The 13,660-nt window shown below is 42.3% G+C and overlaps 1 protein-coding gene across 1 annotated transcript in view; it reads right to left on the bottom strand.

The window, feature by feature from the left end:
- MTX2 (metaxin 2) overlaps positions 1-13,660 on the bottom strand; it is a 252,854-nt gene that overhangs the window by 146,133 nt on the left and 93,061 nt on the right. The gene's annotated exons all lie outside the window — the stretch shown is intronic.

Genomic DNA, 13,660 nt, shown 5'->3' with positions numbered 1-13,660 from the left:
AAGAGCTGCCTCCTCTTCTCTGAATCTAGCTCATTTTTATTCCAGTAGCCAATAGGTGCACTGGAAATATTTGTTTCTTAAAAAGCATAAGAGCTGAGCTAACATAGACATGTAAGGTTATACAACAAAGAATGTCTCAGGAAAAAATCTCACCACAGCCGGAGCTAGAATGTACTAGTCTATGAGCAGGCTAGGGCTTTGCAGCCAAGGGTTAAACAAGAGTATGGCCCCCCCCATGGCAGCAATGATGCAGTCACACATGATGACACTGTGGCTGTTATATTATGGTAGCTACAATATTGCTGTTGGATCAACAATTCCAGTGAGAACCAGGAATAACATGCAAAAAAAGAATAAAAAAAAAAAAATAAAATAAAAAAAAAAAAAATTATATATATATTGGAGTAGCCGTGTTAGTCCAGAGATTTAGATATACAGATTATATCTTAAAACACAGAATAGCTAAGAAAACAGAAAGTGCAGGGAGAGGAGGAGGTGTCGTAAAACTCATGAGGGGGGCTTAGGTAACAGGCAGACAGTGTCCAGTGTAGGAGAGCAGACAGGGGAAATATATAGCTATACATAGAGCATATACTGACAAAGTTATATATCAACATTGAATCAATATCTATAAAGATGTGAAATTGTATACACAGGGGGAATACAAAAGTTAAAAAAAGACAAAAGTTTGGACATAGGCTTACCTGTGTACCTATGTATAAAAAATGTGGAATATACAATGTAATTGACTAAATTAAAGTACATTACAAAATTTTTTGATAATGTGTTAAGAATCCAGAGTCCACATTTAGTCCAGAATTAAACAGGTTGAAGTGCATTATCATTTTCATTTCAAAGGATTTTCTTTCCATGGTGTTTTTGAAGTTGCCTCTGAGAATTTTGATTTTAAGGTTTTGGATGGAGTGGTCAGGTTGGGTGAAATGGTGACCAACAGAGGTGCAGTATTTAGTTTCACAGTGGTTTTTGATTGAGTGTCTGTGTAAGTTCATCCGAAGGTGCAGTTTTTGGCTTGTTTCTCCAATATAGCATCCCATTTCACATGCAGTGCAATGTATCATGTATACCACATTTGCAGATATACATGAATAAGCCCCTTTAATGTTATAAGATTTATGATTGTGATTTGCTGTGCTGCTTTCATAAACGTGTTGACACAGTTTGCAGAGAGCTTTATAGCGGCACTTGGTTCCATTCTGAGTGTTCTTTTTCTCAAGGGGTAGCTTCCTACATACCAGTTTCTGCTTTAGGTTAGGTGGTTGTCTGTATGCCATGATTGGGGGTTTGGGAAAGATTTTTTTGAGTGTGGGATCCTCTAAGAGTAGTGGCTGTAAGTCTTTTATGATTTTTCGTATCCCTTCCACAGCAGGGTTGTATTTGACTACTAGTGGGATGCGTGATATGTTTTTCTTCTCCCTGTATTGTAGTAAGTGTTCACGTGAAGTATTGAGGGCAGAGTTAATTTTTTTATTTATAATCCTTGTTTTGTAACCTTTTTCTCTGAATGATTAGGACAGTGTGATGAGGTGTTTGTTAAGGTCCTTGGTATCTGAGCAGATTCTGTGGTATCTTGTAGCCTGACTGTAGATTATGGATTTTTTAATGTGATTGGGGGTGGGAGCTGGAGCTGTGGAGGTAGCTGCATCGAAACAGATAGATGTCCCTCTTTATATATATATATATATATATATATATATATATATATATATATATATATATATATATATATATAATCTCCAAAGAAAATGGGTGAAACCCGAAACGTCACTCTGTTGGATTAAAAGTTTTTTGCCACTTCAAACCCGGTGAGTGCCTGCTTTCCTTTGGAGATTGGAGATTTGTTGCTGAGCAACCCGGTCATAGGAGTTATATCGTGAGTGCTAAACCTACATGTACCTACATTTTGTATGTATAGTCAGGTGACCACTGAACACCTTGCAAGAAAAAGAAAACATGTTTTTATTTCTGTACTGTACAATGGGGCCTCTCAAATTTATATTATAACCCCCAAATGCCTGTATGGACCCCTATCTCACACATAAGGCTACCCTTTATAACAATTTACTAAGGTGATCACAGTTACAACAGTGGTCACTGGCCATTTTCAATATTATTTACTAAAAATCGAAGTAAAAATGATAGTTTTTTTGTTTACAGTTTTTGCCACAGCTATCTCACATGCTATGAATTATAAATATAATAATGGTATTTTGTGAATCTTCTGAAAAAAAACAATATACAACTTGTGTGTCACTCACTGAAACTTGACCTACAATAGGGTTTAAATGTAGGTAGCTAATAAGCTGAAAATTGGTGAAGCACTAGGGTGAAAATAGCTTAGCAGCGAAAAGGTTAAATGGTTTGAGCTTGCAGGGAAATCAGATCTCCTTAATTTATCATTTTCTGTACATTCAAATGGTTGTTTATATTATCTGTATCTGTATACCAAAGCCCAATACTTAGAGAGAAAAATTTAAAATTAACATGTTATTACTTATCTCTCCTAACTCCCACTCGGAGTGTAATATCTTCTGCTGGCTATGTTTACAAAGCTTTTAAATAGCCAATACCCAAGTATTGAACCTTTCAGCATAGATACAACAGGCAAAACAGCTATTTAAAATGCCAAAATATAGGAAATATTTGTGAACAATTTAATACACTTTAGCAGGAAAAAACTAAATTTATGCTTACCTGATACATTTATTTATTTCTTGACACGGTGAGTCCACGGATCATCATCAATTACTGTTGGGAATATCACTCCTGGCCAGCAGGAGGAGGCAAAGAGCACCACAGCCAAGCTGTTAAGTATCACTTCCCTTCCCACAAACCCCAGTCATTCGACCGAAGGAAAAGGAGAGAAAGGAAGCAACACAAGGTGCAGAGGTGCCCAAGTTTTACACAACAAAGAACTGTCTGAAAAAAATATAGCGGGCCGTGGACTCACCATGTCAAGAAAGAAATTTATCAGGTAAGCATAAATTTAGTTTTTGTTCTAATGACACGGTGAGTCCATGGATCATCATCAATTACTGTTGGGAATCAATACCCAAGCTAGAGGACACAGATGATGAGGGAGGAACAAGACAGGGAACCTAAACAGAAGGCACCACTGCCTGAAGAACCTTTCTCCCAAAAGAAACCTTGGCTGAGGCAAAAGCCTTGCAAATCTGTTCCCCAGAAGATTAATACTTGAAAACCCAAAAAACAGAGACAGACCCAATGGAACGAGCTGTTCAGCAGTCTCATAAGCCAAACCAATAATACTTCTCACCAAGGGAAAGAAAAGTAGCAGAAGCTTTCTGATCTTTACAATTCCAAGAGAAACAAACAGAAGACTGGAGAAAATTCTTGGTCCCCTGGATAGAAAATAAGAGCACACCCATCATCCAAGTTGTGCCACCAACATTCCTTAAGAAAAAAAGGACTAGGGCATAGAGAAGGCACCACAATTTCCTGAAAATGTTCCTATTTGAAATAATTGAGGAAGAAAACCTAAGAACAAGGTTAGGCTCCAAGGAGGAGCAACTGATTTAAACACAAGTGTAATGCCAAACATTGCACCTTTGGCACGTCCGCCAAATGCTTATGTAACAAAAATAGACAATGCCGAGATTGGACCCTTTAGGATACTGACTGACAACCCTTCTCCAGATATCCTGGAGACAGGACCAAGATCTAGGAATCCTGACTCCACTCAAAGAGTAACCCCTGGATTAATACCAAAAAAGATAAGTACGCCATAATTGATGACAAACTTCAAGAAACTGGCCTGCAAGCCTAGATCATGGTCTCAATGACCGACTCAGAGCCCCCATGCTTAGACAAACTAAGCATTCAATTTCCAGGCGGGCAGCATCAGAGAAACGAAATTTAGATGAAGGAAGGGACCCTGCCCAGAAGGTCCTTCCTCAGGGCCATTCTCCAAAATGGAGAGATGCCAGAATATATCAAGGCGGACAGTGGATCACTTGACCAAGAACCATACCTTGGAAACTTGGCGGTCTGTCGAAAAGCCCTTAGAAGCCAACTCCAGACCCCCCATCTGAGGGTCTACCTAGAAAAAACCTCCGGAAGAGGACCCACTCCCCGGAATACAAAATCTGTCTGTTCAGAAGCCAATTGTCCACCCCTGAAAAGGTGGGGAACAGACAACAATTGTGAGCTTCAGTCCACTGAACAATCCAAATCACCTCCTACATGGCCAAGGAACCCCTAGTTCCTCCCTGGTGGTTGTATTAAACCAATGAGGAGATAATATCAGACTGGAACCAAGCTGAGGACGACTGAAGCCAAAAGCCCAGGCAATCAGAGCATTGCAAATCGCTCTCTACTCCAAGATGTTAAATAGGAGAGCAGACACTTCAGAGTCCATATCCTTAAGCAAAACCCAGACCACATACAAGCCCAGCAGATTGGCATCGTGGACACATCACCCAGGAAAAAAAACACTAGAAACACGCATCCTGAGAAAGATACTACGGGAGAGAATCTCCGAACTGATCTAGATCTATCTTTTGAGACAGATCTGAAAGATCTCCCACTAAATTTGCATACCAGGTTCTGCGAGGTCGTGCAGAGACTAATGGAAACACTGCCGCTCTCTCCTGTTGAATACGAACAATGACTCGTGTAAGACGAACCAACTGATAAAACAGGTATGCTAGATTGAAATCCTTTAATGTAAAAAGCAAAAAGAATGATATCCATGGGAATGATTAGACCAATTCCCCCCTTTATCGAAAAACAGAAATGTGAGTTAAAATCAGTTGTAGCTAGAGCCAATACAGATAGGCTAAGCTAGCTACCAGACCACTAGGGCTCTCTGATGGCCGGACAGTAGACCAGAGAGAAGAAAAGTCTCCACCTCAATAGAGAATCTATTAAGGACCAAGCATACTGCATCTGGAGATCCCAGGCGGTCTCCCATTCAGGAACTGACCAGGCCTGACCCTGCATAACTGCCGAGATCAGAAGGAATCAGGTGCATCCAGGAAATAGTGGCGGCAACCCAAAAAATGACCCTTCTGTATGGAACAAGGGACCCCTACTCCAGATTCATTTCCCCACCCTGGGAAAGAAGATTGGACCAGATCTCTTAAAAGAGAGTTAACTCGAATTAAGGATGACCTCTAAACTATATATGATTGCAATATCCCAAGACCTAATAAATAGTCTGACTAGGATGATGAAAAATAGAGATTGAAGATCAAAATCTGAGTTACATGAGGTAAATAACTAGATCCTGTTCCCAAACGAGGACTGAGAATGTCACTCCCAGAGAGGAAGATCCCAAACATCCAGTTCAAGGAAATCCTTTCATCAAACCTGGGAGGCAGATACCCTAGAAGGAGAAATCTGTCGTTGGGAGGAAATCTTGAATTGGGCTCCAAAGGGAAACTGCAAACCTTCCGCTTGCTAGGCAGCTAAGCTAACCATCAGGCTACTACAGCTGCATGACTGACTAAAAAATGGAAAGGAAACTATCCTCCAGTCTTACACACTTGACATGTGGTAGAAAAACGTCTTTTCACCCTAATAATCAGAGGAAAAATCTGCTAGACCAAGTCCCAACAAGGTCTCAACCCAAAAGGGGACGCCAGAAGCGTTGAATTTGGAGGAAAAATAAGAATTGAACCTGCAACTGCAGAATTATAAAGCCTAGACTGTACCACTAAACCACAGGTAGGTTACACAGCTGCCAGGACCTCAATGTCCGGCGGCTAGCACCGCAAGTCTAATACGACAAGGCATTGCTCTGAAAGAACAATTAACCTCCAGATACTTATCCACCATAGTAGAAAAGTTCCCCTCTACATAGGACACCGTGCAATTCATGAAGTCAGTAACAGGAGAATCCCTAAAGGACTGGAGACAGGCATCCCTAACTTCTCCTACTCCTATGAAAAAAATGTTATAGCACTCCTGCCCTGAAGAAAGGTACATCACAGAAAAGATTAAGTTTACCAAACTTCCAAGGGTTGACAAAGACTTGGGGCTTCGGTGTCGTCCAAGTAGCCAAAAACCTCCTTTAATAATACACGAGGTGTTCAAGCATACAGCTGAAGGAGATCCCTCCAGCATCAGATGGAGGAATTAAACTGCCCAAATCTGAGATGTCACCCTCAGAAACTACCAGCGAAACCTCCTCCCCAGACTTAGGCGACAGAGCGATCTGTGTAGCAGAATGTGGAACAGAACCCTACTATCTGAAAAATGTAATGTCCTCTTGCATTTTCCCTGTAAAAAAAGGAAAAACAAACAGACAAAGCTGCAGATGCCGCAGAGGGTACCCGAGCTGCAAATTCTGTAGGCAAATACACTTCTCCAGGAGATTGAGAGGAACTGCAGGGCACTGCATGTGACGGCATAGAAGCTTGGGACGTTTAAGGAGAAGCTGTGGCAATACCTGAACAGTATCATCCTGGGAGACATGAGACTCAGATTGCAACAAACTAGGTGTAAATTCCATAGCTCTGGCTAATATATGCAGCACCGAAAGGCATAGACCAATTAAAATGTCTAGAAATGTTGTATTGAGGAACAAGAGGCTCAAAGAAAAATACATATCTTTATTTCAGAAAATATTTTATTTAACATGAGGAACATAAAAGTTTACCACAACAATCTGCCCTCAAAAAAATATAATGGACATAAATGTTTGCCAAACAAATGTTTTCCTTTAGAGCCATAATCTAAAAGAAAAAACACATACCCTGTTCCAAGTTCAAATGAATATCTACCACTAACAAAAGTAGCATAAAACCTTAAGAAATATGACACATCAAATATTTAAAACACAGTATGGCCATATACATAGAATGAGAAAGCAAACGTTTCCAACAGGGCAACGTTTTCTATATCGATTGCAGGCAATGTCCTCTAAGCGTGAGGAAATCTGAGCTGCTGGCTGACAAAACAGAAAACATACAGCCACCAGAACGCTGTGCTGTTCTCAACCCGAGAATGAGGTGGTGAAACCTACTATCTAAATCCTTAAGTAGACTAATTGTAAAAAGCACACTCGCATTCAAACTTTTTACATTCTCTGAGCACCCCTGCTCTAAATTTTACAAGCTGTCAGCTTGTCACGGAGGGAACAGCCAGCGAACATTTTTTTCTCCGCTTAAGTGTCGCACTTAACCCAGAAGAAGGAGGCGGGAACTAAAAACGGACAGAAAATGAAGGGCACATATGTACCGCGCTTCATTCCGCCGATAGTATACATTTTCTCTGTAACACAGAGGAGTCCCTTACCAAACCATCCCGGGTATTTCCCTTTAGGCAGAAATAATAAAATTATGTACGCTCTTAACCTGGTAAGTGGAAGATAAAATCTTCAATAGCCCCTTAGGAATGGCGCCTCTAGCTCCGTGCAGAACCTAGAGGGACATTGCTACATGCACAAATAATGATTGTTAACCTCACACAACATTTTTTTTTACTGAGTCACCACATAAGGTTAACTCCCCCTTGCCTAAAGGAGGATAAACCCCAAGTCTCCATGTCACATATGAAGTGCCACAGTCCAAAGAATTCAGCAGCACTCACCACTATGTAGAAAATGCCATCTTTATTGGGATATTCAAAGCAAAAAAGACAACGTTTCGGACATATGAAGTGCCCCCAACTGCCATTAAACATCCTAGACTATGGATGTAGAGTCCCACATAATGTACAGAGAGAAAATAAGCCCTGTAGTTTCAGCCTCCTAGCCCCAGAAGACAAAGGCATTTACCTGTACATTCAGCTGTCCGGCAGGAGGTCAGCTCACCCGGTATGAGAGGATGCCTCTCCTCACATGGACCTGTGGGGGAAAAAAAGGCTGAGTAAGCTTACTCAGGCTTTCAGTAGAGGGCAGCAAAACTGTTTGAGAGGCGCAGTGGGGATTGTACCCCACAAGTTCCCAATTGCTTAAAAGCCACCACTGCCCTACTGAAGAGACTGACGTGGACTACGGCTAGACCCCAGAAAAGATCAAAGCAAACCTACTCTGCTTTAAAAACAGAATTTATGCTTACCTGATAAATTACTTTCTCCAACGGTGTGTCCGGTCCACGGCATCATCCATTACTTGTGGGAAATGTTCTCCCCCACAGGGAAAGGCAAGGAGAGCACACAGCAAGAGCTGTCCATATAGCTTTCCCTCTGGCTCCGCCCCCCAGTCATTCGACCGACGGTTAGGAGAAAAAAGGAGAAACTATAGGGTGCCGTGGTGACTGTAGTGTATAAAGAAAAAAAAATTCAACCTGATTAAAAAAAAAAAAAACCAGGGCGGGCCGTGGACCGGACACAGCGTTGGAGAAAGTAATTTATCAGGTAAGCATAAATTCTGTTTTCTCCAACATTGGTGTGTCCGGTCCACGGCGTCATCCATTACTTGTGGGAACCAATACCAAAGCTTTAGGAAACGGATGAAGGGAGGGAGCAAATTAGGTTACCTAAACAGAAGGCACCACGGCTTGCAAAACCTTTCTCCCAAAAACAGCCTCCGAAGAAGCAAAAATATCAAATTTGTAGAATTTGGCAAAAGTGTGCAGAGAAGACCAAGTCGCTGCCTTACATATCTGGTCAACAGAAGCCTCGTTCTTATAGGCCCATGTGGAAGCCACAGCCCTAGTAGAGTGAGCTGTGATACGGTCAGGAGGCTGCCGTCCGGCAGTCTCATAAGCCAAGCGGATAATGCTTTTCAGCCAGAAAGAGAGAGAGGTAGCAGTAGCTTTTTGACCTCTCCTCTTACCAGAGTAAACGACAAACAAGGATGAGGTTTGTCTAAAATCTTTTGTTGCTTCTAAATAGAACTTTAAAGCACGAACAACATCTAAATTGTGTAATAAACGTTCCTTCTTTGAAACTGGATTCGGACACAAAGAAGGAACAACTATTTCCTGGTTGATGTTCTCGTTGGAAACAACTTTTGGAAGAAAACCAGGCTTAGTACGCAAAACAACCTTATCTGAATGGAACACCAGATAGGGTGGATCATACTGCAAAGCAGATAATTCAGAAACTCTTCTAGCAGAAGAAATAGCAACCAAAAACAGAACTTTCCAAGATAGTAACTTAATATCTATGGAATATAAAGGTTCAAACGGAACCCCTTGAAGAACTGAAAGAACTAAATTTAGACTCCAAGGAGGAGTCATGGGTCTGTAAACAGGCTTGATTCTAACCAAAGCCTGAACAAAAGCTTGTACATCTGGCAAAGCTGCCAGTCGTTTGTGCAACAAGACGGATAATGCAGAAATCTGTCCTTTTAGAGAACTAGCTGACAATCCTTTATCCAAACCTTCTTGGAGAAAGGAGAGAATCTTTGGAATTTTAATCTTACTCCAGGAGAATCCATTGAATTCACACCAACAGATATATTTTTTCCATATTTTATGGTAAATCCTTCTAGTCACAGGTTTTCTGGCTTGGACCAGAGTATCAATCACAGAATTTGAAAACCCACGCTTGGATAAAATCAAGCGTTCAATTTCCAAGCAGTCAGCTGCAGAGAAACTAGATTGGGATGTTCGAATGGACCTTGTACTAGAAGGTCCTGTCTCAAAGGTAGCTTCCATGGTGGAGCCGATGACATATTCACCAGGTCTGCATACCAAGTCCTGCGTGGCCACGCAGGAGCTATCAGAATCACTGAGGCCTTCTCCTGTTTGATCCTGGCTATGAGCCTGGGGAGGAGAGGAAACGGTGGAAACACATATGCTAGGTTGAACGACCAAGGCACCACTAATGCATCCATTAGAGTCGCCTTGGGATCCCTGGATCTGGACCCGTAGCAAGGAATCTTGAAGTTCTGACGGGACGCCATTAGATCCATGTCTGGAATGCCCCATAATTGGGTTAACTGAGCAAAGACCTCCGGATGGAGTTCCCACTCCCCCGGATGGAAAGTCTGACGACTCAAATAGTCCGCCTCCCAGTTGTCTACTCCAGGGATGTGAATAGCAGATAGATGGCAGGAGTGATTCTCTGCCCATTGGATTATCTTGGTTACTTCCTTCATCGCTAGGGAACTCTTTGTTCCCCCCTGATGATTGATGTACGCAACAGTCGTTATGTTGTCCGACTGAAATCTTATGAACCTGGCTTCCGCTAGCTGAGGCCAAGCCAGGAGCGCATTGAATATAGCTCTTAGTTCCAAAATGTTTATCGGGACCATAGGCCCTGAGCTTTCAGAGAGTCCCAGACCGCGCCCCACCCCAAGAGGCTGGCGTCGGTCGTGACGATGACCCACTCCGGTCTGCGGAAACTCATTCCCTGAGACAGGTGATCCTGGGTCAACCACCAGAGAAGTGAGTCCCTGGTTACCTTGTCTACTTGAATTTGGGGAGACAAGTCTGTATAGTCCCCATTCTACTGATTGAGCATGCACAGCTGTAATGGTCTTAGATGAATTTGAGCAAAAGGAACCACATCCATTGCTGCGACCATTAGTCCTATTACTTCCATGCATTGAGCTATGGAGGGTTGAGGAATAGAGTGAAGAACTCGACAAGCTTTTAGAAGCTTTGTCTTTCTGACGTCTGTGAGAAAGATCTTCATTTCCACAGAATCTATTATTGTTCCCAGAAAAGGAACCCTTGTGGATGGTGACAGTGAACTTTTTTCTATGTTCACTTTCCACCCGTGAGATCTGAGAAAAGCCAACACAATGTCTGTATGAGCCCCCGCTTTGGAAAGAGACGACGCTTGGATTATGATGTCGTCTAGATAAGGTGCTACAGCGATGCCCCTCGGTCTTAGAACCACTAGAAGGGACCCTAGCACCTTTGTGAAAATTCTGGGAGCGGTGGCTAAAGCGAATGGAAGAGCCACAAACTGGTAATGTTTGTCCAGAAAGGCGAACCTCAGGAACTGATGATGAGATTTGTGGATTGGGATATGCAGATACGCATCCTTCAGATCCACGGTAGTCAAAAATTGACCCTGCTGGATTCTTGGTAAGATTGTCTGAATGGTTTCCATCTTGAAGGATGGAACTCTGAGGAACTTGTTTAATATCTTTAAATCCAGAATTGGCCTGAAAGTTCCCTCTTTTTTGGGAACCACAAACAGGTTTGAGTAAAACCCTAGACCTTGTTCCCCAGAGGGGACTGGGTTTATCACTCCCATCTTTGATAGGTCTCTTACACAATGTAAGAATGCCTGTTTCTTTATCTGGTCTGAAGATAAGCGAGACAGGTGGAACCTTCCCTTTGGAGGAAGTCCCTTGAATTCTAACAGGTATCCCTTGGAAACTATCTCTAGTGCCCAGGGATCCAGAACATCTCTTGCCCAAGCCTGAGCGAAGAGAGATAGTCTGCCCCCTACCAGATCCGGTCCCGGATCGGGGGCTACCCCTTCATGCTGTCTTGGTAGCAGCAGCAGGTTTCTTGGTTTGTTTACCCTTGATCCAGCCTTGCATGGGCTTCCAAGCGGGTTTGGGCTGGGCCGCGTTACCTTCTTGTCTAGCGGCAGTGGAGTTATTAGCCGGTCCGTTCCTGAAATTGCGAAAGGAACGAAAATTAGACTTATTCTTAGCCTTAAAAGGCCTATCCTGTGGGAGGGCATGGCCCTTACCCCCAGTGATATCTGAAATAATTTCCTTCAATTCCGGCCTAAAAAGGGTCTTACCCTTGAAAGGAATATTCAGTAACTTAGTCTTGGACGACACGTCTGCCGACCAGGATTTTAGCCAAAGCGCCCTCCGCGCTACTATAGCAAAACCTGAATTTTTCGCCGCCAATTTCGTTATTTGAAAGGAGGCATCCAATATAAAGGAATTAGCTAACTTTAATGCGTGAATTCTGTCCATGACTTCCTCATAGGAAGTCTCTTTCTGGAGCGACCTTTCTAGTTCTTCGAACCAAAAGGACGCCGCTGAAGTGACAATAATAACACACGTAGCTGGTTGAAGGATGAACCCTTGCTGAACAAAAATCTTTTTAAGCAATCCTTCCAATTTTTTATCCATAGGATCTTTGAAAGCGCAGCTGTCCTCTATAGGAATAGTTGTGCGCTTCGCTAGTGTTGAAACAGCTCCCTCAACCTTCGGGACCGTTTGCCATGCGTCCCTTCTAGGGTCTACTATGGGAAACATTTTCTTAAATATAGGAGGTGGGGCAAAGAGTACACCTGGCTTCTCCCACTCCTTTTCCACTATGTTCGCTACCCTCTTAGGTATTGGAAAAGCGTTGTCGTGCACTGGGACCTCTAAAAATTTGTCCAATTTGCACAACTTCTCTGGTACTACCATGGAATCACAGTCATCCAGAGTAGCTAATACCTCCTTAAGCAAAGCGCGGAGATGTTCTAGCTTAAACTTAAATGCCACTAGATCAGGTTCTGCCTGTTGAGAAATTTTTCCTGAGTCTGAAATTTCACCCTCAGACAGCCCTTCCCTCACAGCCAATTCCGATTGATGTGAGGGTAAAATAGATAAGGCATCGTCAGCGTCTGATTGTTCATCCTTTTTATCTGTATTTAAAACTGAACAATCACGCTTTCTCTGAAAAACTGGCAGTTTGGATAAAAGATTTGCTATAGAATTATCCACTACTGCTGATAATTGTTGCATAGAAATAAGCACTGGCGCGCTAGGTGTCGCCTGCGCGGGCAAAGCTGGTGTAGACACAGAAGGAGAGGATGTAGAGCTATCCCCACTACCTTCATTAGATAAATCATCTTGGGCAACATTATGAAAAATAACAGAGCTGTCCTGATTTTGTTTGGACGCTATGGCGCAATTATCACAAACACTCGAAGGGGGAACCACATTTGTCTCTATACACACAGAACATAGGTTATCTGATGGAACAGACATGTTAAACAGATTTAGGCAGGCAAACAATGCAATAAAAACGATTTTAAACAAAAACGTTACGGTCTCTTTAAATAATAAAATGACACATTTATTTCTGAATGTTCAAAAAACTATGAAGGCAATATCCGATTTTTCTGAAATTTGGACCCCAGTGTCTTAATGCTTAGAAAGTATTGCACAGCAAATATGGAGACTCTAGCTCTTAAAACAAGCAAACCGGAGCTAATTGTTGGATTTAACCGTTTTTACACACCACAATCCCAGCTACAGCCTTGCTGCAGCTTTTTACCTTCCTTAGGGTCACCATTCACAGAAAAAAGCCTTTTGGAGTCACTTTCTGAACCACAGGACCCTCTCACATGAATCTGCATGCACTGCCTTGAAATTCAACTGCACAGCTGAAGTGCCAAAATGAGGCTTCCTCCCTCAGCACACTAGAGTGAAGGGGCCTTCCTGACTAGATTTAGGTGTCTAAAACAAGCCAGATCAATAAAAAACGTTCCCAAGTGTATGTGAGCTTATAAAATATTTCAAATGGTATAATATTGTAATAAAAACCAATCGATTTAGCCCCTAACAGTGTCTACCAGCATAAAAAACAAAAAGGGGAAGCCTGTTATCTTTTTTGCTGAGGTGAAAGAAAAATGGCTTACCGTTTCCCCTGAGGGGAAAAATGACTGTCATCTAGCATTAGCCTGTGTTGTTAGAAGGAGACTAGTCATACCTGAAGCAGATGAGTCTGCTAACTGTTACCCCCAACTGAAGTTCTCTTGTTTCAACAGTCCTGCGTGGTAACAGTAATGGATTTTAGTTACTTGTGCTAAAATCATA

This window comes from Bombina bombina, chromosome 1 (assembly GCF_027579735.1).
Source record: "Bombina bombina isolate aBomBom1 chromosome 1, aBomBom1.pri, whole genome shotgun sequence".
NCBI lineage: Eukaryota > Metazoa > Chordata > Amphibia > Anura > Bombinatoridae > Bombina > Bombina bombina.
The sequence above is the reverse complement of the archived record's forward strand: the minus strand, read 5'-3'. Positions and strand labels throughout refer to the sequence as shown.